The sequence below is a fragment of the Rhinatrema bivittatum genome, chromosome 4 (assembly GCF_901001135.1).
Source record: "Rhinatrema bivittatum chromosome 4, aRhiBiv1.1, whole genome shotgun sequence".
Lineage (NCBI taxonomy): Eukaryota > Metazoa > Chordata > Amphibia > Gymnophiona > Rhinatrematidae > Rhinatrema > Rhinatrema bivittatum.
The window spans coordinates 234,372,576-234,396,893 of record NC_042618.1 but is presented as its reverse complement, the minus strand read 5'-3'; the positions used below and the strand labels follow the sequence as shown (position 1 = coordinate 234,396,893).

At 43.5% G+C, this 24,318-nt stretch overlaps 1 protein-coding gene across 15 annotated transcripts in view; it reads left to right on the top strand.

Annotated features, from left to right (window-relative positions):
- ERC1 (ELKS/RAB6-interacting/CAST family member 1) overlaps window positions 1-24,318 on the top strand; it is a 1,001,239-nt gene that overhangs the window by 91,632 nt on the left and 885,289 nt on the right. The window lies entirely within an intron of this gene.

The following is a 24,318-nucleotide window of genomic DNA, read 5'->3' as shown; positions in this document are numbered from 1 at the left end:
GAAGAACCCCTACAATAGAAAAAGAGGTTTTGAACATTTTAGTCTAAATGTTTTACTTATAAGGAATGGATCACAAATGGCAGGTGAAGATTAACCTTTTGTTCTTCTGTCATTAAAATGCCACTGATCTCAGTTATTCTGTGCTAAATATCCAGAGAGGATGGTTTCAATTGAGTGATGTTTTTGGAATTAAACACTGTGATTGGGGTCAGCCTGATGACTTGGTGATTAGTGCTTGATACCGACATGCATCTAACTTGAGTTTACTTGCCATTTAGGCTATTGTTTGCTGTCTGGTCATCTAGATATTGCTGCTGAAATACTCTTCCAGCCGCTAGGTGACTTAATGAATATTGCCCCCAAAATGGGGAAAATGGTTCAGTATATCTGGCCCTTGGTAACCTTTCAAAAAGAGAAGGCAAGCCTGAACCTATTCTTATGGCAAAACAAAGAAATAGAGGGCTACTGGAATCCTTGAAAGAGTTACCTTAGCTACTGCTTGAGGAGCCCATAGGTACTGTCAAATAGTTATAATAAGGACTACTGGGGTCCATTGATCACCATACCATGAGGTTCAGTATGAACCCTAGGCTAGAGCCAAACACTGTTAGAACAAGTGTCTCAGACTTCAGAAGGGCCAAGTTAAACAAAATGAACGATTACGTTAAGGAGTATTTGAGGTATATTTTTCTTTTTTTTAATTTTTTTTGTTATTAATATTTTATTGGTATTTCAATAACATAGCAACAAGTTTAGAAGCAGAAAACAACATAATCAAAGAGTGACAACAGTAAACAACAGTAAACTTGTTTCAGAGTCCACAATTCTGTTTCTTCCCTTATCCAAACCTCTTAAAGCCCACCCCTGATAACAAACCCACCCTAACCCTCCCACCCTCCCCCCCGCAGTAGAAAACCCTTCAGTGTAGTGGTCGTGAGCATTTGTAACAAAACACATCAAAATAGCGGGATGGAATACAATCAGGTCTCGGAATGAGATACAATATGAAATCAAAGGCAGGACACACAGCCCCAGAAACGCTGAGATACGTCAGAGGTGACCCTTCCCCCAGAAAACAGAAATAAATAATAAAGCCTCCTATCATAGAATGAAGACGTCATTCCCCACATTATACAAAAGTAAAAGTAAACTACCAGCCGTGGATCATCACAAGTTTAACCATCTCTCCAGTGGTTTCCACACGAGCAGTTGTTGGGGATTGCTGGGTCGAGAGATAAGAATCCCCGTGTGCATGCGCCAAAGCTTCCTAATCCTGTTTTTTACTTCAAGCTCAGTAGGCATATTAACGGATCTCCACTTCAGGGCTATCTCTCCTCTAGCTGCCATGATGACCAAGTGCGCTACTTTCCATTGGGCCCGTGATATATCAACTGGTAAATTCAAAAGTACATTTTCTGGACCCAGTGTGATCTGCAAGCCCAAAATTTGGCTCAAAAATTGAGTGATAAGCGCCCAATAGTCTACAACTTTAGGACACGTCCACCACATATGGTAGAACGTGCCCAACTGCCCGCAGGCCCTCCAACACCTCGCACTGTGAGTAACAGCAAACTTATGTAATCGGTCTGGAGAGTAATACCAGCGCAAGAGTAATTTATAACAATTTTCGGCGAGAGAAGCATATTGCGATCCTTTTTTGGTCGCTACATGTATCTCATCCCAGTCTTCTTGCGTCAATGAGCGCCCTATGTCATTCTCCCAAGCCCTCATGTAAGGCAATTTGGTAGTAGGATCCCTGTTTAAGAAGGAGTAAATCCTTGATATAACCTTTGTCAGGGAATCAGCACAGTCGCCCCAGTGTTCTAGCTGTGACTTCCCCTTCTCCAATTCAAGACCAATCCTCTCTACCTGAAAGAAGTGACGCACTTGGAGATAAGTAAATACATCTGAACTGGGTAATGAATATTGCTCCCGTAACTGTGAAAAGGGGACCATTTTACCATGTTGCCATAAGTGCCCTAAATCCCGTATCCCCCGCTCAGCCCAGATGGATAAAGCAGACTGTTGATCCCTATGATGCAGGAGAGCGTTAGCGATTAGACCCGAATTAGAAAAGTATTTTCTGTCTCCCACTAGGGAAATCCTCCAAGCTCTCCAACTAGCTAGCGTAGTTCTAACAGGGAGAGGCATGTGCGGCACAGGAAACCAAGTCTGCCGTGGCAGCCAAATAAGATCTTTAAGAGGCATCCTCTCCACCAACGATTGTTCTATGAGGCACCATTGCTTTTGTTCTCTCTTGCGATGCCAGTCTAAAATTGCTCTTAATTGGGCCGCAGCAAAATACCACCTTAAATTTGGGACCCCTAAGCCTCCTCGCTGCCTGGGTTGATACATAATGAATTGTGACACCCTAGGCGGACGTCGACGCCAAATAAAAGAGAAGATTCTCTGCTGCCACTTCTTCAGGAGCTGGGTAGACAAATGGATCGGCAAAGCCTGAAAAAGATATCCCAACCGTGGCAAAACGTTCATTTTAACAGAGGCGATACGCCCAAACCATGACAAATATAAATTAGACCAACGATCCAAATCTAGGAATATTTTAGAGATGAGTGGGGGATAATTTAGCTGGTATAATTCATTAGGATCCCGGCTAAGATACACTCCGAGATACTTAATCTTCTTGGCGGCCCATTTAAACGCAAACCCCTCTTTCAGCGCGGATAGATCCGCTTCCGGAATGGATATATTTAGTATCTCTGATTTTTCTATGTTTAATTTAAAGCCAGACACGTTGCTAAAGGCCTGCATCGTGGATAAGGCTTCTCTTAAGGATTGGGACGGATTTGTAAGGGAGAACAGAACATCGTCCGCAAACATGGACATTTTGTATTCTGTATCATTAATAAGTACTCCCTGAATCCTCGAGTTGGACCGTACGCTGATAGCTAGGGGTTCCAAAAATAAAGCAAATAAGAGGGGTGACAGTGGGCAACCCTGTCTGGTCCCTCGTTTAATCGGAAAAGCTTCTGAATAAGTGCCATTTACCTTTACCCGTGCTTGGGGGTCAGTATAGAGTTGTTGCAAGCAATTTAAAAAGAATGGTCCAAAATTAAGCTTCCGAAGTGTACAAAACAAAAATGGCCAATGAACCATATCGAAAGCTTTCTCCGCGTCCACCGATAATAAGGCCATGGGGATTTCCCGCTCACGGGCCCACCAAGTCAGGTCAACTATTTTCCGAATATTGTCAGCGGCCATCCGACCCGGTATAAAACCTGCTTGGTCTGTGTGTATTAAGCGGGCAATGATGGAGTTTAGACGTGTCGCCAAAATTTTTGCCAACAACTTAAGATCAATGTCTATAAGAGAGATTGGACGATAAGACCCACATTGTAGTAAGTCCCTACCAGGTTTGCCTATAATAGTAATCCCAGCTGTGTTAGTCCCTGTTCTCATGGGATTCCCAGCTCTCAAGTGGTTGAAATACTTCTGCAGCGGTGCGCCAAGAACCGAGCCCAACTTTTTATAAAAAACTGAGGAATAACCATCAAGCCCAGGGGCTTTGTTAAGCTTAAGGCCTTTAATTGCAAGATCAATTTCTGCCTGAGAGATCTCCCTGTCCAGATAGGCACGCTCCTCCTCTGTGAGCTGAGGTAATGTTAGGTTACTGAGATAGGCCTGTATGCACTCCTCAGTAATGGAGGTATCATGGTCATAAAGCTCCCCATAAAAATGCTGAAAACGCTGGCGGATGTCCGGAGGGGAAGAGAGCAAAGTCCCAGATGGCCCGCGAATAGCGGTGATCTGGGATCGGGTCTGCAGTGTTTTCAAATAGCGCGCGAGCAACCTCCCTGTACGATTCCCCCATTCAAATTTTTCGTTGGTCACTAGGGACAATTTAGCCCGCAATTCCTCGTCCGCTATCCTCTGTAGGTCATCCCTAGCTTTCTGCAGTTGAGCAAATACAGATTTAGCTAGGGTTTTCCTATGTACTTCCGCCATCCGTGTTATATCCGCTATCAGCGATTGCTTTTTCTGATTTTGTTGTTTTTTGACATGAGATCCTCGAGAGATCAGATGACCTCTCACTACAGCCTTAAGACAGCCCCAGATAACTCCCGGATCACCTTCATTGGTAGCTAGGTAGCGCTCGATCTCTTCCTCCAGGGATTTGCAATAGGCCGTGTCCCTCAACAAAGAGTCATTTAATTTCCAAGGAGAAAAGCCCTTACCCGTATCCAAATCCCCCAGCAGAAGTCCAATTAGGGCATGGTCAGACCATGTTATGGGATCTATGTATACTTCTACAGACCTCTCCAACAGCATTTTATCTAGTAAGTAAAAATCAATCCTGGAGTAAGATTGATGGGGTATAGAAAAGAAAGTATATTGTCGGAGTAAGGGATTTTTTTGCCGCCATACATCCGACAAGTCCCACTTGCGCATAAGGGACCTCAACTTTTTCCTAGATTTACTTACGCCCTTGTCGCCCCCCCCCAATTTGTCAACCTGTGGTGAGCTCGTCAAATTAAAATCCCCCACTAAGATGATGTGACCCTCCCCTTCTCTATCCAGTAGCCGATCGATCAAGTCAAGGAAATCCTGTTGGTTATGGTTGGGAGCATAAATATTCAACAATGTAAACAGTTCCCCTTTATATTCGAATTTGGTCAATAAGTAGCGGCCATTCTCATCTTCCATATGAGACTTTATAATGTAATCATAGCCCTGCTTGAAAAAGGTGCAGACACCAGTATATTTATGATTTTTAGAAGCAGGCGAAAAAAAGCTGTAAGCAAACATTGGCCACGCCATAAGATGTTCATAACGGCGTCTTAAATGCGTTTCCTGTAGACAAATAATTCCCGCTTTAGCATTGATAATGTCCTGTCTAAGTAATTGACGCTTCCGTGGGATATTTAGGCCTTTAACGTTTAAAGATATAAATTTAAGTGCCATATTGCCTGAGACTTAAGCAAAGAGCAATTCTAGCGGGTGACCAACAACCCCTGCCCCTGGTCCATATCATCCCCCCTCTGATCCAAGCCCCACGTGCCGTGTATTCCCTAACCCCAATCAGCTTACCCAAACCCGAAAGCTCCAATTTGACCACCACAAAATGCATCACCCTCCCTTCCCCTTTCCTAGAACCTCCCCTTCCCTCCCCCTGAGTCCCTCTGGTAATCGCCACCGGGCCGTGGCGTTCCTGCCGGAGCAGGTGAGAGAATCTGTGAATCAGCAGGTAGAGCCAAAAACGCCCCCCCCCCCCAAACTAATAATACCTCAGTGCCATTTCCTGAACTTTACTATGTACTCTCTTAGCTATTAAGTAACATTTAATAACGAGTGCCACCCCAACAGCAGCCCTGCTGGCAAACCAGCAAACCTATTGGAAAAGAAAACTGTTGATTTCTTCTGAAATCTAGGAAAAGCTCACAGTACATAAAGGAAACGTCCCTTCACCCTGGACCCTCTTGGCTTCCCGGTCCGGGTACCTCCTCATTTCTTCTTAATCTTCTGCCGCCCCTCTCGACTCGTTGCCACGTGGACGGCTCCTGCCGACTTTTACCCTCCGGCTGCGAGGTGTGCTTGACTACGATACCAGCCGCTTTCAAGATGGCCGCCGCCTCATCCGGGGTATTGGCTCGTGAAGTCGCTCCCTGCACAGTGATGGCAAGGCCAGTGGGGTACAGCCAGCGGTATCGGAGCTTATTTTTCCGCAACGAAGAGGTAATGGTCAGATACGTTTGCCGTCGCTTAAGAGTTCCCGGGGCCAGATCAGCAAAAACGGACACAGTCTGTCCCTCCCACAGCCATGTTTGCTGTTTCCGTGCTATCGTTAGGACCTTCTCCTTGTCCGGGAAGCGCAAGTAACAAGCAATTATGTCCCTGGGTAGATTTCCTCTTCTCGGGCCAAGGGTACGGTGGGCTCTCTCCAGTTCAATCGTATATGAGGCTGCATCCTCTATGCTCTCGCCCTCCTGGGAGAGAAAGAAACGGCTCAGCGATTTCACCACCGCATGGCAATCGCCATAAGCTTCTGTTTCGGGCACCCCGCGAAAGCGCAAATTACTCCTGCGGCTTCGATTTTCCAGATCTTCAAGTTTTAAAAGAAGATCTTCTCCTTCTTTAGCTAGAGATGCACATTGGGCTTGAACTTGCACCATTTTATGTTCCTGCGATTCCAGCCGGATATCGCATTCATCTCCTCTGTGCCCAATATCTCTGATTTCTTCTTTTAGCTCCTCCATCCTCTCCAGTAATTCTTTTCTATTATCTTTCATGTCCTTTCTAATATCACTAAACCATTGTCTGAATTCAGATCGTGTAGGCGCGCTGGATAGCTGAGCGTCTTGATCGTCTGTCTGGGATTCAGCTTCAGCCCCTGAGGCGGTCGCCATGTCGTCCTCTGGATCTCTCTCAGGGCCTTCTCCAATGTCTCCTGCTTTGGAATAAGCAAACCTGCGGAGATCAGCCCCTTTTTTCCTCTGTAGCATTCCTGTGGCTGTTGGGGAGCACTTCAAAGGTTTTTCTGCTTCAATCGTCAGGATGGATGGCGATTATAGCAATGGGAGGCTCATGGTGCGGAGGAGCTCTCGTCTCAAGCTGCCATCTCTCCCGCTGACGTCACAGCTCCTCTTTTTTTTTTTTAATTTTACTAAACTTAATATACAACCTAATCCAATTTCTCACTAAGCAGTTTATAATATAAAACTGAGCCCTCCCGTGACCACACCCCATAACTTCAAATTGCCCTTACATAAAATAGCCATCTACCTACTGAGCCCACCACATTCACTTCCTAAAACCCCACTGTGATGGGGATTGAGGTATGTTAGCTCTATATGAACTAGAGAAAACGCCAGGCGACAACAAAGGAAGAAAATCCCAGATCAAGACAAAATGGAGGAGGGGTAAACTACAACCTCCATCATGCCTAGCGACTTGAGAAGCTGAAGGGAGCTCTGGGGATAGAATCTCAAGGAGATGGGCAAGTCTGGGTCCCACCTACACAGACACAGGTGGGGTAATAAAAAGGAGGGATGGAAGAGTGGTTTCCCCTGTTAGAGCGACTGCAAATGAAAAGATGGAGAGGAATGCACAAATAATTGCAATCTGAAAGAGTTCCAGAAGCAAGGGCTATGCCAAGGTAAACCCAAGGAAGATTGCGGAGTAAGATAACTAAGGGCCTTATTTTCCAAACGTATCACACGCGGTAAGGGACATTTTGCACGCAAAATGTCCCTTTTCGTGTGCGATACCAAAATGGGGGCGGAGTCTGCCCTGGAAGAGGAGGAGTCTGGGCGTCACCGGGGCTGACTCCATGACGGTGCGCCCAGCGAAAAGGTAAGTGCCATTTCGCTCCCAATAGCTACACCTCCTATGGTGGCGCTATTGGGTGCAAAACCGGCAGCGATTGCACCGCGACGGTGCGTTCGCTGCCGGCTAGCGCAGGCCCGCCTTCCATTTCGGCCCCCCGCCCCTCATCTTCTAAAGTATCGCAGGCCTGCGATACTTTAGAAAATGAGGCCCTAAGTTACTAATCGGCTGAGGTAGCTGAATGAGCTTGCAGGGAGGGGAGGGGTGCTGCAAAATCATTACTGAGACTTTGCACCTTAGAGCGATTGGCTTGTGTGAAATGAATTGATGCTATTGCATGGAGGTAAGGCAGCAGTGCTCGAGTTAGGTAGAAACACTGAATGAATGCTTTTTGAAAGATTGGACTAAGCTACAAATAAGCAACAATAAGAGTTGGAATTGGAATAATGAGTTTTGGATCTCTCATCCATAAGTGAAGAGGAGCTGACAGAACCACAAGAATTAAAGTGGCATTTCCCTGTGGACATATCAGAATTTGACCAGGGACTAATTTGAAATGAGCAAAGGTTGTTTTTCCCAGACCTATGGTGTAGTTGCATAGATTTGTTTATTTTTGTGTATCAAATAATGCAAATTTTGTTTTAGATTATAAAAATTAAGTAGTTCTCAACCATGCTTATATATCTGTTTACCTATTTTCTTTTGGGTGACAGAATGGACACTCTGGTACGGAAGTGATGAGGAATGAGCACAGGGATGGGTTCGTAAGGACTGGTGGAGGAAAGAGTTAGAGGATATCAGAAATGGAGGATGAGAGGGAGAAAATATGGGATTAAAAGGAGAGAATCCAGGAATAGGATGGGGATAAGAGAGAATCCAGGATCAGAGGAGGTAAGATTGGGGAGGAGGTGGATGTTCTTCCATTAGCTTCTTCTTGCCCTCCAAAATCCTTACTCACTTTACCATTTAAAGCCATAAGAGGAAAAGCCTTGGATCATAGTTGACACCTCCCATCATCCTTTTCACAGCTGTTCGAGCTATAGTCACCCTTTGATTTGTGTGATTCAGAGCACAACACTCTGGCAGAGAGGCGGATGCCCAAGTCACCACTGTTGTCACCAGTTTGGCCACAAAGCGAGAGAGGTGTTCCTTGGAAGAAATGGAGAATTTGGGGATTGGTAGGGAGAAAAGCTCCAGTTTCCCACAATTCTGTGGGGACTTAGCAGTTCCACTGCAAGGACCAAATTTTGTGGTCTGTGTGGCCATGAAATGGCAAGAGATTAAGGACCCTACACTAAGGTTCTCTAGAGAAGTAGGAGAAAGTAAGAGTAAAAAAAGCTACCATTCAGGAAATATAAACAGATGCATCAAGAGAATAAGCAAAATTGTAGGAGAATCAAAGGTACGCTGACAGACTGGCAAAAACTCACACAGAGAAAAAGATTGCTCAGTTAGTAAAGATAGAGGATGCAACTTTTGTTTAGAAAAAGAACTAAGCAGAGGAAGATAGTCAAATGGATTTAGATGACTAGCTCAGTTGGGGTGAAATTTGCTGCACAAAGAGTGGCTAAATATAACCATTTAGTTTCTTTAGGTGGCTATATTTAGCAGCTTGGGAAGTGAGCATTTTGGAAGGTGGGCTTGGATTGGGAATGGGTGAGGTGGGAGTAAACTACACACATTTACTGAATTTTCAGATGAATGCAGGTAGCTTTTCTCATGCAGTCTTAGCTGCAGATATAGCAGAGGCAGGATACACGGGTACATTTTGTAGTGGTTATATGTATGTTTTAGTAAATTTTCAAAGAGAAACTACTTGATGTCATGGGGTGTTGGGATGGCGACTGGATACACCCCCACAGGTGCGGTGCAGGACTGCAAGGCTGGGCAAAGGCCGGCCTTCTGCCTAGACAGCTCCCTCTTCCACAGGTTGAGCCGTTGGGTTCTAGGGGCTGGCAGAGCTTGGCTGTGGCAGAAGTACATTGTAACTGGAAGCTGGTCTGGTGCTGGTGGAAGCTGGATGAGGCTGGAAAAGCTGGATGAGGTTGGGATGGGGCTGACTGGGCAAGGCTAGACAAGACTGAACCTGAAGATGGGATACTGGAGCAGGAGGTTAGTGGGATATTGAGCAAGGGTTGGGGCCGGGTACAGACACAGACTAAGCTGGACACAACAGGGACTGGGATTAGGTACAGATGAGGCTTGTACAGGATGCTGAGCAGAGACTGGGACTGGATACAGACACAAGCATGGGCAGGATACGGGGGACTGGACAGGATATGACAAGACCAGACAAGGACAGAACTGGATAAGGACTAGTCAAGGACAATATCGAATAGAGAACATTGAGGCCCGAAAGCAGCAGTGCAAAAGACCTATAGGCCATTTAAACATAAGGCCCAGAGGCTACAAGGCAGAGTACAACCTGAATAGGCTACAGAGCAAGGTGCAAGGTAAAAGCAGGCCTGGAGGCCACAAGGCAAGGTAAGACCTAGATAGGCTATGGAGCAAGGCACAAGATAACAGAAGGCCTAGAGGCCTCAAGGCATAGAGCGCAAGGTAAGAGAGGCCAGGTCAGAGAACCAAGGGTGATGCCATACACAGAGGTTCAGGCAAGACAGGGTTAAAAGGGGCTGGAGCTTGTGGTGTGAGCAGCGAGCAGGAGCTTGTCAAGGCTGGAGGTGAGGCTTGCAGAGGATGCCTGGTGGCGGGAAGGCTGCACAACAGGCTGAACCAGGGCATGGAGAGCCTGTGAAACAGGCTAAACTATGACACTTGAGTGGTTTATCTTTGAAAATTTGCTAAAACATGTGAGTACAAAAAAGATCTGCATGTCTTGCCACTGGATGGCGTAATAAATATTGCTCCTAAAATGGAGAAAACTCTTTAGTACATTTGGCCCTTGGTAACCTGTGAAATTCTGGATGGTTTCTTGCTGTTGAATACATAATCCTGCTATGACTATACCTAAGGTCTTGGAAGTATGGACTATTGCTATCTGATTTGAAAGATAACCACATGCAAGATCTCTGAAAGCATCAATTGTTGCTGCTTTAGTTTATCTGATACTAAGATCTGCAACAGAGTGGACATGCCGGAAGGAGCAGAGAGAGTGTGAAAAGTGATTTAAGAAAGCTTGAAGAGTTGTTGAAGATTTGGCAGCTGGGATTCAGTGCCAAGAAGTACAGAGTCATGTATCTGGGTCAGTAGTCGAAAAGAGCTGCATGTGATTCGGCGGGGGGCGGGGCGGTGAAAGACTAATGTGCATGGACTGGGAGAGGGACCTTGGGGTAAGAGTGTCTGGCAATCGGAAGACAGTGAAGTAATGTGACAAGGTGATAACTAAAGCCAGAAGAATGCTGGGCTGCCTAGAGAGAGGAATAACATAGAAACATAGAAATGACGGCAGAAGAAGACCAAATGGCCCATCCAGTCTGCCCAGCAAGCTTCCCTCATTTTTTCTCTCATACTTATCTGTTTCTCTTAGCTCTTGGTTCTAATTCCCTTCCACCCCCGCCATTAATGTAGAGAGCGGTGATGGAGCTGCATCCAAGTGAAATATCTAGCTTGATTAGTTAGAGGTAGTAGGGGTAGTAACCGCCGCAATAAGCAAGCTACACCCATGCTTATTTGTTTTTACCCAGATTATGTTATACAGCCCTTATTGGTTGTTTATCTTCTCCCCTGCCGTTGAAGCAGAGAGCTATGCTGGATATGCATCGAAAGTGAAGTATCAGGCACATTTGGTTTGGGGTAGTAACCGCCGTAACAAGCCAGCTACTCCCCGCTTTGTGAGTGTGAATACTTTTTTCTTCTCCCCTGCCGTTGAAGTTATGCTGGATATGCGTGAAGTATCAGTTTTTCTTTTCCCCTGCCGTTGAAGCAGAGAGCTATGCTGGATATGCATCGAAAGTGAAGTATCAGGCACATTTGGTTTGGGGTAGTAACCGCCGTAACAAGCCAGCTACTCCCCGCTTTGTGAGTGTGAATACTCTTTTCTTCTCCCCTGCCGTTGAAGTTATGCTGGATATGCGTGAAGTATCAGTTTTGCTTTTCCCTGCCGTTGAAGCAGAGAGCTATGCTGGATATGCATCGAAAGTGAAGTATCAGGCACATTTGGTTTGGGGTAGTAACCGCCGTAACAAGCCAGCTACTCCCCGCTTTGTGAGTGTGAATCCTTTTTTCTTCTCCCCTGCCGTTTAAGTAGAGAGCTCTGCTGGATGTGTGAAGTAACAGTTTTTCTTCTCCCCTGCTGTTGAAGCAGAGAACTATGCTGGATATGCATTGAAAGTGAAGTATAAGAATGGAGTGATCAAGCTAGTTGAAAGGCATCAGGAATAGAGGAAGGTGGAGGTAGTAATTTGGATATTTGGTTTGGGGTAGTAACCGCCGTAACAAGCCAGCTACTCCCGTCTTTGAGAGTGCAAATCCTTTTTTCCACATTTCCTCTTGCTGTTGAAGCTTAGAGTGATGTTGGAGTCACAGTAACCATGTGTATGTTTATTGAATAAGGGTATTGTCTCCAGGCAGTAGCCATCATTCTGGCGAGTCACCTACTCTTCATTGGTGGCCTCTTGACTTTATGGATCCACAGTGTTTATCCCACGCCCCTTTGAAGTCCTTCACAGTTCTGGTCTTCACCACTTCCTCCGGAAGGGCATTCCAGGCATCCACCACCCTCTCCGTGAAGAAATACTTCCTGACATTGGTTCTGAATCTTCCTCCCTGGAGCTTCAAATCGTGACCCCTGGTTCTGCTGATTTTTTTCTTATGGTAAAGGTTTGTCGTTGCCTTTGGATCATTAAAACCTTTCAAGTATCTGAAAGTCTGTATCATATCACCTCTGCTCCTCCTTTCCTCCAGGGTGTACATATTTAGATTCTTCAATCTCTCCTCGTACGTCATGCGATGAAGATCCTCCACCTTCCTGGTTGCCCTTCTCTGTACCGCTTCCATCTTGTCTTTGTCTTTTTGTAGATACGGTCTCCAGAACTGAACACAGTACTCCAGGTGAGGCCTCACCAAGGACCTGTACAAGGGAATAATCACTTCCCTTTTCTTACTCGATATTCCTCTCTCTATGCAGCCCAGCATTCTTCTGGCTTTTGCTATCACCTTGTCGCATTGTTTCGCAGACTTCATATCATTAGACACTATCACCCCAAGGTCCCTCTCCTGCTCCGTGCACGTCAGCCTTTCCCCCCCCCATCGAATACAGTTCATTCGGATTTCCGCTCCCCATATGCATGACTTTGCACTTCTTGGCATTGAATCTCAGCTGCCATATCTTCGACCACTCTTCCAGTTTCCTTAGATCCCGTCCCATTCTCTCCACTCCTTCCGGCGTGTCCACTCTGTTGCAGATCTTAGTGTCATCCGCAAAAAGACAAACCTTACCTTCTATCCCGTCCGCAATGTCGCTCACAAAGATATTGAACAGGACCGGTCCCAACACCGATCCTTGCGGTACACCACTTAAAACCGCTCTCTCTTCAGAGAAGGTTCCGTTTACCATCACACATTGTCTTCTGTCCGTCAACCAATTTGCAATCCAGGTCACCACCTTGTCACTCACTCCCAAGCTTCTCGTTTTATTCACCAGTCTCCTGTGCGGAACCGTATCAAAAGCTTTGCTGAAATCCAAGTATATGACATCGAGCGCTCTTCCTTGATCCAATTCCTTGGTTACTCAGTCAAAAAAGTCAATCAGATTTGTCTGACAGGATCTTCCCCTGGTGAATCCATGTTGCCTCTGGTCCATCAATTCTCCGGACTGTAGATAGTTCACTATTCTCTCTTTCAGCAGAGACTCCATTACTTTTCCCACCACCGAAGTGAGGCTAACCGGCCTGTAGTTGCCAGCCTCCTCCCTGTTCCCACTCTTGTGAAGCGGGACCACCACCGCTCTTCTCCAATCTCTCGGCACCACTCCCGTTTCTAGGGATCTATTGAACAGGTCACACAGCGGACCCGCCAGAACATCTCTGAGCTCCCTCAATATCCTTGGATGAATCCCATCAGGCCCCATGGCTTTGTCCACTTTCAGGTTCTTTAGCTCTTCCCACACATTTTCTACTGTAAAAGGATTTTCATCTATTCCATTTCCCTCCAGTTTCTTGTTGTGTAGAGATGGTCCTTCTCCAGGGTCTTCTTTAGTGAACACAGAGCTGAAGTATTCGTTTAATATTTCTGCCATTTCTTCGTCTGTCTCCACACATTGATCATTACCACCTTTCAATTTCACTATACCACTTTGGACCTTTCTCTTTTCGCTGATGTATCTGAAAAATGTTTTGTCACCATTTTTTATCCTCCTTGGCAATCCTTGGCAATAACCAGCAGGAAAAAGGTGATAATGCCCTTGTACAGATCCTGAGAGAGACCTTACCTGGAGTACCGTGTTCAGTTTTGGACCCGGTTATCTCAAAAACGGATAAGGACAGAATGCAGGCTGTCCAGAGAAGTGTGACCAAAATGGTATGGGGTCTGTATCAGAAGACGTATGAGGAGAGGCTGAAGGATCTGAATATGTATACCCTGGAAGAGAGGAGGTGCAGGGGAGATATGATACAGACCTTCAGATACCCAACATGTTTTAACGATGCACGAACTTCGAACCTTTCCTGTGGGAAAGGAAACCATAGAACTAGGAGTTACGATATGAAACTCCAGGGTGGAGGGGGGATGACTCAGAACCAAGATCAGGAAATATTTCTGCAGGGAGAGTGTAGTTGATGCCTGGAATGCCCTTCTGGAAGAGGTGGTGAGAATGAAAACAGCAAATGAATTCAAAAGGGCATAGGATAAACACTGTGGATTCTTAAAGACTAGAGGTTGGAAATATAAATCAAATCAAATAAATGAAGTAAAGCAGAGCAGCATGCAAAGCATTGGGAATACTCCCCTTAATGAATTAGCTTTGATGCTGATGCACCTGCAAAATCGCTCTTTGCTTCAGTGACGGGGGAAAAAGGGGAATTGTGTTCAGATGAGAGCCAATGCTAGGCCCCGACTTTTACAGTCTGGGATACTGATACACAGACATTAGATAAAGTACAGGACTGCTTTTATGACAAAGTCCAAAAGCAAACACGTTCAAGCTACATTGTGTGAATTATCAAGAAGGCTGCACGCCCCTTAAAAATGTTGCAGTAATTTTGTTATGATTTTGATTGTAAATATTACTACCCTTAGCATAAGGCTTGAGTGTAACCAGCACAGAGCGGCAGTTACTACCCTTAACAGAAACACGGAGGTAACCTGTACAGTGTGGCAGTTACTAGCATAGGAAAATTGCTGGGCAGCTTGGGTGGACCATTTAGTCTTTTTCTGCTGTCATTGCTATCTTATGTCACTATGTATGACTGTGGTGGGCCAGAGACAAATTTGTGTTTCAGGGCAGAGGGTGTTTGAGCCTGAAAGTTTTTGAAAGAACATATGGCAAACAGGTACAGGGGTTGTGGGTGAGAACTTTCTATTCTTAGAATTTTTTGCTTTTAAGTTTATAGTTTTTTGGTTTTTTTTCCTTACGAATTAAAATTTGTATTAAACATTTTTCAAAGACATTCCAGAGCTTATCCCTTACCCATATAGAAATATACCCCTTAGCCCACCATTATCTTTGTCTTCTTATCTTACTGATGCAGTGTTCGATTCCTGTGCTACAAAGATCTAAACCAGGAGGGTCCAAACCAGGGCTAGCAAGATCACTTCCATACAGCCGGCTCCGCTGGCCGAAATCAAGCCCAGCTGCTATCACCAAACTAGCTGGAAGTGAACTCAGCCACTCCCCCACTTTTTGGACCACTGCGTTCTCTTCTCGTTCCTGCTCCTTAGACATCCACTGGAGGTACTTGACCAGAAAGCTTGATCATCCCTGATCTAAAAGGCATTTTGGTAGCAGGATACCACACCAGCAAGGAGAAAGGGCACCGATTTTGTAAATTTTAATTTAATTTCTTAGATTGGACTGAGAGAGAAAGTTTTATTCGTTTGATTCATCTGACCACAAAAGACTGCAGAGGTTTGTAGGATCAGAATGTTCAAGAGAGAAATTGCAGATGTCAAAGTGAATCAAGTAAAAGGTAGAGAAGAGATCTTGGTTAGGTAGAGCTTAGAAGTGGGTCTGACAGAAGCAAAGTACTCTCTGGATTCTGGATGCCTTTACTGGACCAAATGCTTCAGTACAGGCAGAGAAACTATTTGTGTGTGAGGAGAAACTCCAGTGGAGATGTACTGTTTTAAGATCATTGTAAGATCTAAATTCTCTGAGTTTCTTGAAAACACTCGTCACTTTTTTTTTTTTATACCATTAAAATGGTAAAGAGATTTAAGCAACCCAGTGTTCTGAGAGGTATGTTAAAAACAAACAAACAAAAAAAAACCCTCACTCAGACTTTGGCAACTACAATCTCCTTTTCTTGGTGTTCTACTTCTTTATTGTGCCTAATCTTATCTCGCCACCTTCTTTCACCAGTCCTCTTTCATCATCCTTTTCTTCTCTCTCATATCCCTCCATATCCTTTCCCAGTGGCATTCTCTTCCACCCTGCACTTCAGACAGTTCACTGTTGCATTACTTAAATGTGAATGAAATTGAAACTACTGAATGCCCAGTTTAAATGCAATTAAAAACCAAAAAATAAAACCAGAATTTAAAAATAAGGAATAAAAAACGGTGTCAGGTATGCTAGACCAGACCATTACTGAAATATGCTAGTTAGCTGGTTGTACATAAATTTGTATGTAAGAACATAAGAAAATGCACTAACCACATCCTCTGGCAACAAATTCCAGAGTTTAATTGTGCATTGAGTGAAGAAGAACTTTCTCTGATTAGTTTTAAATGTGCCCCATGCTAACTTCATGGAGTGCCCCCTAGTCTTTCTATTATCCGAAAGAGTAAATAACCGATTCACATCTACCCGTTCTAGACCTCTCATAATTTTAAACATCTCTATCATATCCCCCCTCAGTCGTCTCTTCTCCAAGCTGAAAAGTCCTAACCTCTAGTCTTTCCTCATAGAGGAGCTGTTCCATTCCCCTTATCATTTTGGTAGCCCTTCTCTGTACCTTCTCCATCGCAATTATATCTTTTTTGAGATGTGGCGACCAGAATTCTACACAGTATTCAAGGTGCGGTCTCACCATGGAGCGATACAGAGGCATTATGACATTTTCCGTTTTATTCACCATTCCCTTTCTAATAATTCCCAACATTCTGTTTGCTTTTTTGACTGCTGCAGCACACTGAGCCGATGATTTCAATGTGTTATCCACTATGATGCCCTGATCTCTTTCTTGGGTTAGGTGCTACAAATATATATATATTTTATCTTTTTTATACCTTTTTAAATTTTTATTATTATTTATTTTTTTATCATTTTTTAACTATCCCTTTTATGTGTTTCTAAGTTTTATCCCATTATTACAAGTTCTGTTTTTCATTTAAAATAGGACAAAAAGTTCATATGAAAAGTGGACACACAATCAGTGTGACATCAGCTTTGCAGGCATGCAATAAGCCCTGCTAATATCTTGTAAGCTTTTGTTCTTTTTTTTTTTAAATAATTTTCACCATTATTTTACATTGTTCTTATCGTTTTATTAATACTAATATCCTCCACTTGATTGCACTCCCCATTATCACCATTATTTTAAATTTTTATATTCATATTTTTAGCCATGCATTCTAATATAATATTATAATGTGTCCTAGAAAAACACCAAGTCATCCTCTCCGGCATTTTAATCATCCTCATGAATGTAGTTTTCTATCCCTGTCACCTTTGATGCACACTGTGCTCCAGTTCTTTTCAGCTTTTCTGCATACCATTGTGTTTTTCTGCATACCATTGTGTTGTCACCACACATACATGTTATGATTTGCATTTTGTAAGTTTTTACACGCTTTTTTGTTGTCTGTTATTTTAAATTGTCTCCGTATGTGTGTGTCATTTCTAATTTGTTATATATTTGTTTTTAGTTGCCCCTGAGGCAGCTCTCGACTAAAGAGCGAAACTCGGCCAGAGTCGGGCTAATTTCAGTAAAGGGCATTTACACACCGATCTTCGCTTTCTAAACTTTATTCCTACAGAAAATAGGGGGAAAAAAGCCTTGGTAAATCTGGCCCTTAGATTGTAAGCCCTTTAGAGCAAGGAAATACCTCCTGCACCTGAATTTGTAACTCACCTTGACCTCAGATTTGGGAAGGCAAGTAATTTCAAGCACCAGGTTTTAGGCGACCTGGGATTTCTTTTCCACTCCTGTACACCAGATGCTGTTAATCGTGAGGCATGTGCATAGTATATTTCAGCTGTGCCAATTAATCACTCTTCTTTCAGCCCTCAGAAGTGCCTTGGCGATCACTGTATTTTCTTTAAAAACTGGAGAAAAGTGCTCTGACTTGGGACTTTTTGCCCAACTCTTTCCTAAGGCTCCCCCCCCCCCCCCCGATTCCATTCAGATGGAATCAGAAAGAGAGTTAAATGAAAGAAAGTGACATAGCTGCCAGGGTTTTTCTATGAAAGGCATAGGAAAAAATGGGAGTTGCATGGGCAAAAGGAAGGTTACCTGGATGTATTCCTCCTCGGAGTAAAAGTAAAGCTGTTTGAATAGAGGGAACGGTGACTGAAAGCCACATAGCTGTGGTTGGAGTGTAGGTTGTCTTTTTTTCTTTTTTTGGACCATTCCAAATATGTTTTGCAGTTTTTAGAACTGCATTAATGCTGAATATTTCCTTTTATGAGTGCAGATATTTGAGAAAAACCTAATATTAGTATTTGGAAGTTAGAACATTAACATTTTTTCCCTTTTTTTTTTTTACCTGATAGAAAAAAAAAGAGCAAAGCGCCAGAAAGTTTCTTAAAATTATTATTTTCTCTGCTCAGTAGGTCTGGGAGTTCTTGAGCGGGCTCTCAGTTGTGTCTTGCTTTTATGGAAATAAATCCCCTGTGGACTCAGCAAAAATGTGACAGGTCTGTCCAGGGACAGGCAATCGGCCAGACTCTTAGTTTTATTTACTGTAGTTTGCATTCCTTTGATCATGCACATTCTTTACTGTTTCATGGAAGGGAGCTTTAGATTCGCTGGAGAGTGGGAGCTACAGGCTGGTGAATAGTAATCTGGCTCCGGCATCCCTGTGCTAGGGAGGAGGCTGGGAGCTGGAAGCAGGGCTGATGTTGGTAGAGCTCAGCTGCTCCCCTTATATGGAAATAAAGAATGTAGGTGAGGAATGAGGCTGTCCCATCCCCCCCCTCTCTGAGGCAGATGTGGCCTTTCCTCAAGGGCTTTCCAGACTTACTTTAGCCTGAAATATGGATGCATTCCTGCTTTTGGTTTTCTGCTGGGATTTATCACTTCATTGTTTAGTTCAGATGGCTTTTGTCCACCTAAGTACAAACTAGCTTGACTTTCTAGTTGAACTTTTTACAAGGCAGGCTTGCTTTTGCACAGTTTAAGAGCTGTATAGTGAGAAAAACATGGAAATAATATGTTTACATTATTTCCCATTGTCTAACTTCCATACCCAATTTTTTTTAGCATCTGCTTTTGTATTAAAGAGCCAGCACTTTTTTTTGCTAGTAAGGAAGTTTATGGTAGAAGAGCCATCACTTTCTGCTTATTCCTTCCTCCTTCTCCACTTTGCCCACTCTCTTTAGGGTGTCACATCTTCTATAATGTAATAATGGGAACTTGTTTAACAACGGTCTCTCCAGATTGAGTGTGTGCAATCAAATTTAAATAGTGGCAAAAGAAAATGGAGTATTTTTGTAATTTTCTTATTCAATCTACCTGATGTAAAAAAAACCCCAAAACATTTTTTAACTTCTATTTTATGGATTATTTATCTGGCATCAGGGCTTGAATAATATTTGGAAAACTTAGGTGCCAGCCAGATGTTAAAGAATCCGGGATTTTTCCCCCCAATTTACTTTTTTTGTTTTCAGTTTTCAGTTTTTTTTATTTTTATTTTAGTTTTTAAAATGGCTCATTTTTGCTTTTCTTTTCTCTTCCCTTCCTGCTGCTTCTTCTTCCTGCCTCTTACCTTCCCACATCCTTTTTTTTTCTTCCCTATGCTCTACCCCAGGCTGTGGTGGCCACTTTTGTATGCGACTCAGTGCCAAGACTGGTGGCAGGGGGGCTTCCGAAGCAACACATCCTGGGTGGGACCTGGTAGCAAGGAGCCTCCCTTGGCTATGTTTCCTTGACTGAGGCTCAGGGCAATGGTTGTACCTTCTCAGACGGCTTGGGCAGGATATGGCAGTAGTGGCGGTGGTTCTTGTTGAATGTTGTATAGTGCTAGATGCCAAAGCACCAATGCTGTATAGCACCATCTGTGTCCACAGACTTATTCAAGATAATTTACAGGTTATAATGGCCTTACCCCAAATAACATGTTCTTGAACAGGAAATTAAATGCCTTCTTCAGAGTGAGTGGTGTATCACTGTGTAATAATCTCATCCCTTTAATGTTTAATAGTAATGTCTTGGATGACCACCTATTTCTCTCTCTGTTGGTAAGCAAGATAACTTTAAAATGTTCATTCACAACCTGCACAAATTAAGCATGGAATAATGCTAAAAAAAAAATATGTAAATTACCTCATACAAGAGAGGCTAAATGAGTAAAATCCCTTTATTCAATACATTTATATACTACATAAAACAGTAAAAATTCAAGGAAAGAGATTCACAGCATTCATAATTTAAAATTAAAATACAGATTTATTCCGGGAAGAATGGCTGCTGATAAATTCAGAAAATAGTCAATTTGGTGGAAAGTGCCAGTAATCAAGGAACACCAGCAGTATTAATGTCTGTCTATGCTGAAAAAGCCTTCGACATGGTGCATTGGCAGTTTCTTTTCCGCACTATGAAGGCAATGAATTTCTGCCCTTATTTCCTTAATTGGTTGAAACAGTTATATAATGACCCACAGGCAAGGGTAAAAGTTAATGGGATATACACTGAGCCATTCTCGATCAAAAGGGGCACGAGGCAGGGATGCCCTCTTTCCCCACTACTCTTTGCACTCTTTTTAGAACCGTTAGTGATCCAAGTTCGCAGGAGTGGCCGGATCGAGGGGGTATCCATTGGAGAGACAGAATACAAAATGTCTGTTCGCTAATAACATACTCTTCACGCTAACAAACCCAGCCCAGTCCCTTCAATCCGCTCTAGATACATTGTCTGCATTCGGGTCAGTATCGGGGTTTAAGCTCAAAGTAGTGAAATCAGAAATTTTAAATGTGACTGTTCCAGAGAGAGATCTCATGCTGTTGAAGTCCCTCCTTCCCATTCAAATGGGCTACTAAGAAACTCAAATACTTGGGAGTATATATCAGTAATAACATTGATTTATTCCAATTGAACTATACCCCGCTCATTCAAAAAATATTTAAGGATCTGGATCGCTGGAATGAACTATACTTGTCCTGGTTTGGGAGAATTTCCTCCATAAAAATGAATGTCCTGCCTCAGTTAGGATATTTGTTCCAGGTGCTACCGATACACATCCCCTCTGTCATGCTTAAGAAGCGGCAATGCCAGATCTTCTCGTACATTTGGAAAAGAAGGCCCCCCAGAATATCTCAAGCTGTCATGTATAGGCCAAAAATCAGGGGTGGATTGGGAGTCCCTAACCTGAGTTGGTATCTGTTAGCCGCCCAAATGAGAGCTATATTTGACTGGCATAGAAAAGGAGAACAAAAACGATGTGAGTTGGCGAGAGTAGAGATCTAACACATTGCCCACATTCTACGATCTTAAGACCAGAATATCAAAGCTTTGTTCCTTTTATGCCAAGGCCGTTCCCAAGAGGAAGCACCAGGCGTTGTGGCGGCCCATACAAGCGTGGTTGGAAATAAATATAGAGACTCAAGGAACACCCTCAACACCACCATGGATTGCCAGGCTCTCGTCGATGCTATAAAAACTACCAAGAAGCATTGTAATATATATCCGTCTTTATTTCATCCCAGCATAGCATGATATTGGGGGGGGGGGGGGGGGGGGTGATTCAGGAGTGTTTTACAGTTTTAAAGTTTGAAATCTTTTTGTTTCACCATTGTAAGCATCTCACAATGTCAGCTTCAGGACACTATGTATATGTGGTTTACTATACAAAGTTTATTGTATAGTAAACCACATTGATCACATTTCGCATTAACAACCAATATGATGTAATGCGAAATGTGATCAAACTCAATAAAATATAAATTAAAATAAAAAAAAAATTAAAATACAGATTAAAATACAAAAAAATCATGAAAATAACAAAATGAAATAAACATAAATACAATTAAACTCTAAAATAACTACATGTGATCATTGTTCCATCCCACCTACAATTTCTCCTGCACCCGCACTGTTCCTTCTCCCCACTCCCCTTGCTCTTGTCTTTGTCCTCCTCTCCTCTGTGCTCTTTGCACCCATGCTCTCCCCTTCCCTTGCCCACTCTCCTCTGTTCCCCACTCATTATTTTAGGTCTACCCTCTATGCTTTATTCTCCACCCTTACTCTTTCCCACACTCTCTCCCATGAGCGCCTTCTGTTGCCTTACCTGCACTCTCCTCCTTCTATTCCTTCATGCTGTCTTCCCTGACAGCCTTTGTGCTTCTCCTGGCATATAAGTTATCCGGAGGAGAGATGATCTTACCACGTACAGATTGAAGGAGGAGTTCTCGAATCTTTGTGGCAGGCTAAAATGTTCCCATCCTGAGAGCTATTATAGTTTCCCCCCATCCCGGTTCTAGCACATTCTCTGCCTCTCACATATGTAGGCTTCTCTCGTTGTAAGGATGTAAATATAGTTTAAATGTTAAGCGTTTGGTATGGCCCAGTGGCTCAGTTGCAGTGCTGTGCACTGCCATGATTAAGGTCCCCCAGTTTGATTTCTAAATGGTGTCTTCTGCTGTCTGGTTTGTCTGGCTGGGAGTGCTGCCAGAAGCAGTATTCACAACCCTGGGGGGAGGGGGATGGAGTTGTGATCACCACTCATGGGCAACACTTAGTGGCCAGATTCAGGGCCCATGATTACAGGGCTCCGGAAGAAGGCCTGTTGCATGGTTCCTGGCCTAGCACAGTCACTGCAGTGGACTTACTAGTTTTAGTTGGGGAGGGGGAGGGAGGATATAAAATAGGGGAAAAAATTCCTGGATAGCTGCAAATGAAGACTCATGGCACCAGCCCTGGTTCTGACTGAGCTGAAGGCCTGGAGGAACCTGCCGGGTTAAAAAGAAAAGGAGAGAGAGTGAGAACAGTTTTAAACTATTGAAATGTGAGCGGCTTACAATTTAAATGATAAATACAGGACCAGCCAACCGCTTGCAGCTGTTCCTCAGCCCACCCTCCCTTTATGTGCCCCTTAGGTTGGCCAACAGCAGCCCAACCTGTCCCAGTATGGGAGCCATTTAGCATGCCAAGCTGATTTGAGCTTGGCTCGGCTCCCCACTGGAGCACTGGAAATTTTTAAGAGTTAAATGAATAAACAGTAAGTTTTACTGTTTTTAATAGGTTGCATCCCTAGCTTATTGAGGTAAAGAAAAAAAAGAGAAACGGATGAAAATGTAAATATTATGGAAAAGCATGTAGTAATGTAGTAGGTGGCAGATAGAGACCATCTAGTCTGCCCAGTTATTTTTGTCTACACTGTTAAGAATACAGTGGCGATGGAAAGTCCACATCCTTCCTTACAACCTCCGAGTGAAAAATGTATTTCAGAATGCCTTATAAAATGTAGAAATAGAAACATGAACTAGCTTGGTTGGATACGTTTCCATCCTCCTGATGCTTCTGTAGGTAATCTTAAATACTTAAAGCTCTGGTGTAACCAAACACCTTCTAAAGCACACACCAAGTGAATTAGCCCCGCCTTTGCTAAATTGTACTGATTCACACGATGACAGGATAAATTCAGCAGTTGGTTCTGTTTGCTGCAAAGTGAATTTCAAAGCAAAGACTCAGCCACGAGAACCAAAGAGCTATCAAAAGAACTCCGGGACAAAGTTGTAGAAAGGCATAGATTTTGGGATGGGATTTAAAAGAATTCAGATTCCTTGAATATCACTCAGAATACAGTCAGGATGGGTTATTAAGAAGTGGAAGGCATATGGCACCACCAGGACCCTGTCCAGGTCAGGCTATCTCTCCAAACTGGATGACTGAGAAAAAGAGGAGATCAGGGAGGCAACTAAGAGACCTCAGTGGCAAGACTGGTCAAAGTGTGCGTGTGACGACAATATCCCAAGCATGCCACAAATCTGGCCAGTATGGGAAGTGGGGTAGCAAGGAGGAAACCATTATTCAATGAAACCCACCTTGAACCCTGTTTTGAAGTATGCAGAGAAACGTTCGGGATACTGTAGCCATGTGGAAAAACTTTTTGTGCTTTGATGAAAGTAAAGAACTTTGTGGCCTGAATGCAAAGCAGTGTTTGGCACAGACAGCACAGCACAGCACATCATCCGGTGAACACTATCCCTCCTGTGAAGCATAGTGATGGCAGTATCATGTTATGGAAATGTATCTCTTTGGCAGGGACTGGGGCACTTGTCAGGACAGAAGAGATAATGAATGGAGAAAGGGTACAGAAAAGTTCTTGTTGAAAACCTCTTCAAGAAAGCTGAAATTATGATGGAATTTCACCTTTCAGTATTTCAATGGTCTGACGCTCACTGGAGTGGCTAAGGAATAAAAAAGGTAAATGTTCTGGAGATTCCAGTCGGACCTCTATTTCAGTTCAATCGAAAATCTCTGGCATGATCTGATGATTGCTGTCCAACGCTCCAAAAAGAACTTGACAGAACTTGAACAATTCTGTAAAAAGAATGGTCTAATATTTACTAATCTAGGGGTGCTGAATTGTTGGAGACTTGTCCCAAGAGAGTCACAGTTGTAATTTGCTGCTTAAAAGGCTTCCAGCAAGTTTTGATTCGGGGATGGGTGGAGATTTATTCATTTGTTACATTTCAAGGTTTATTTATTTATTTTTTGTCCCCCAATAAAGCATTTTTGGGCCCTGAAAGATATAGCG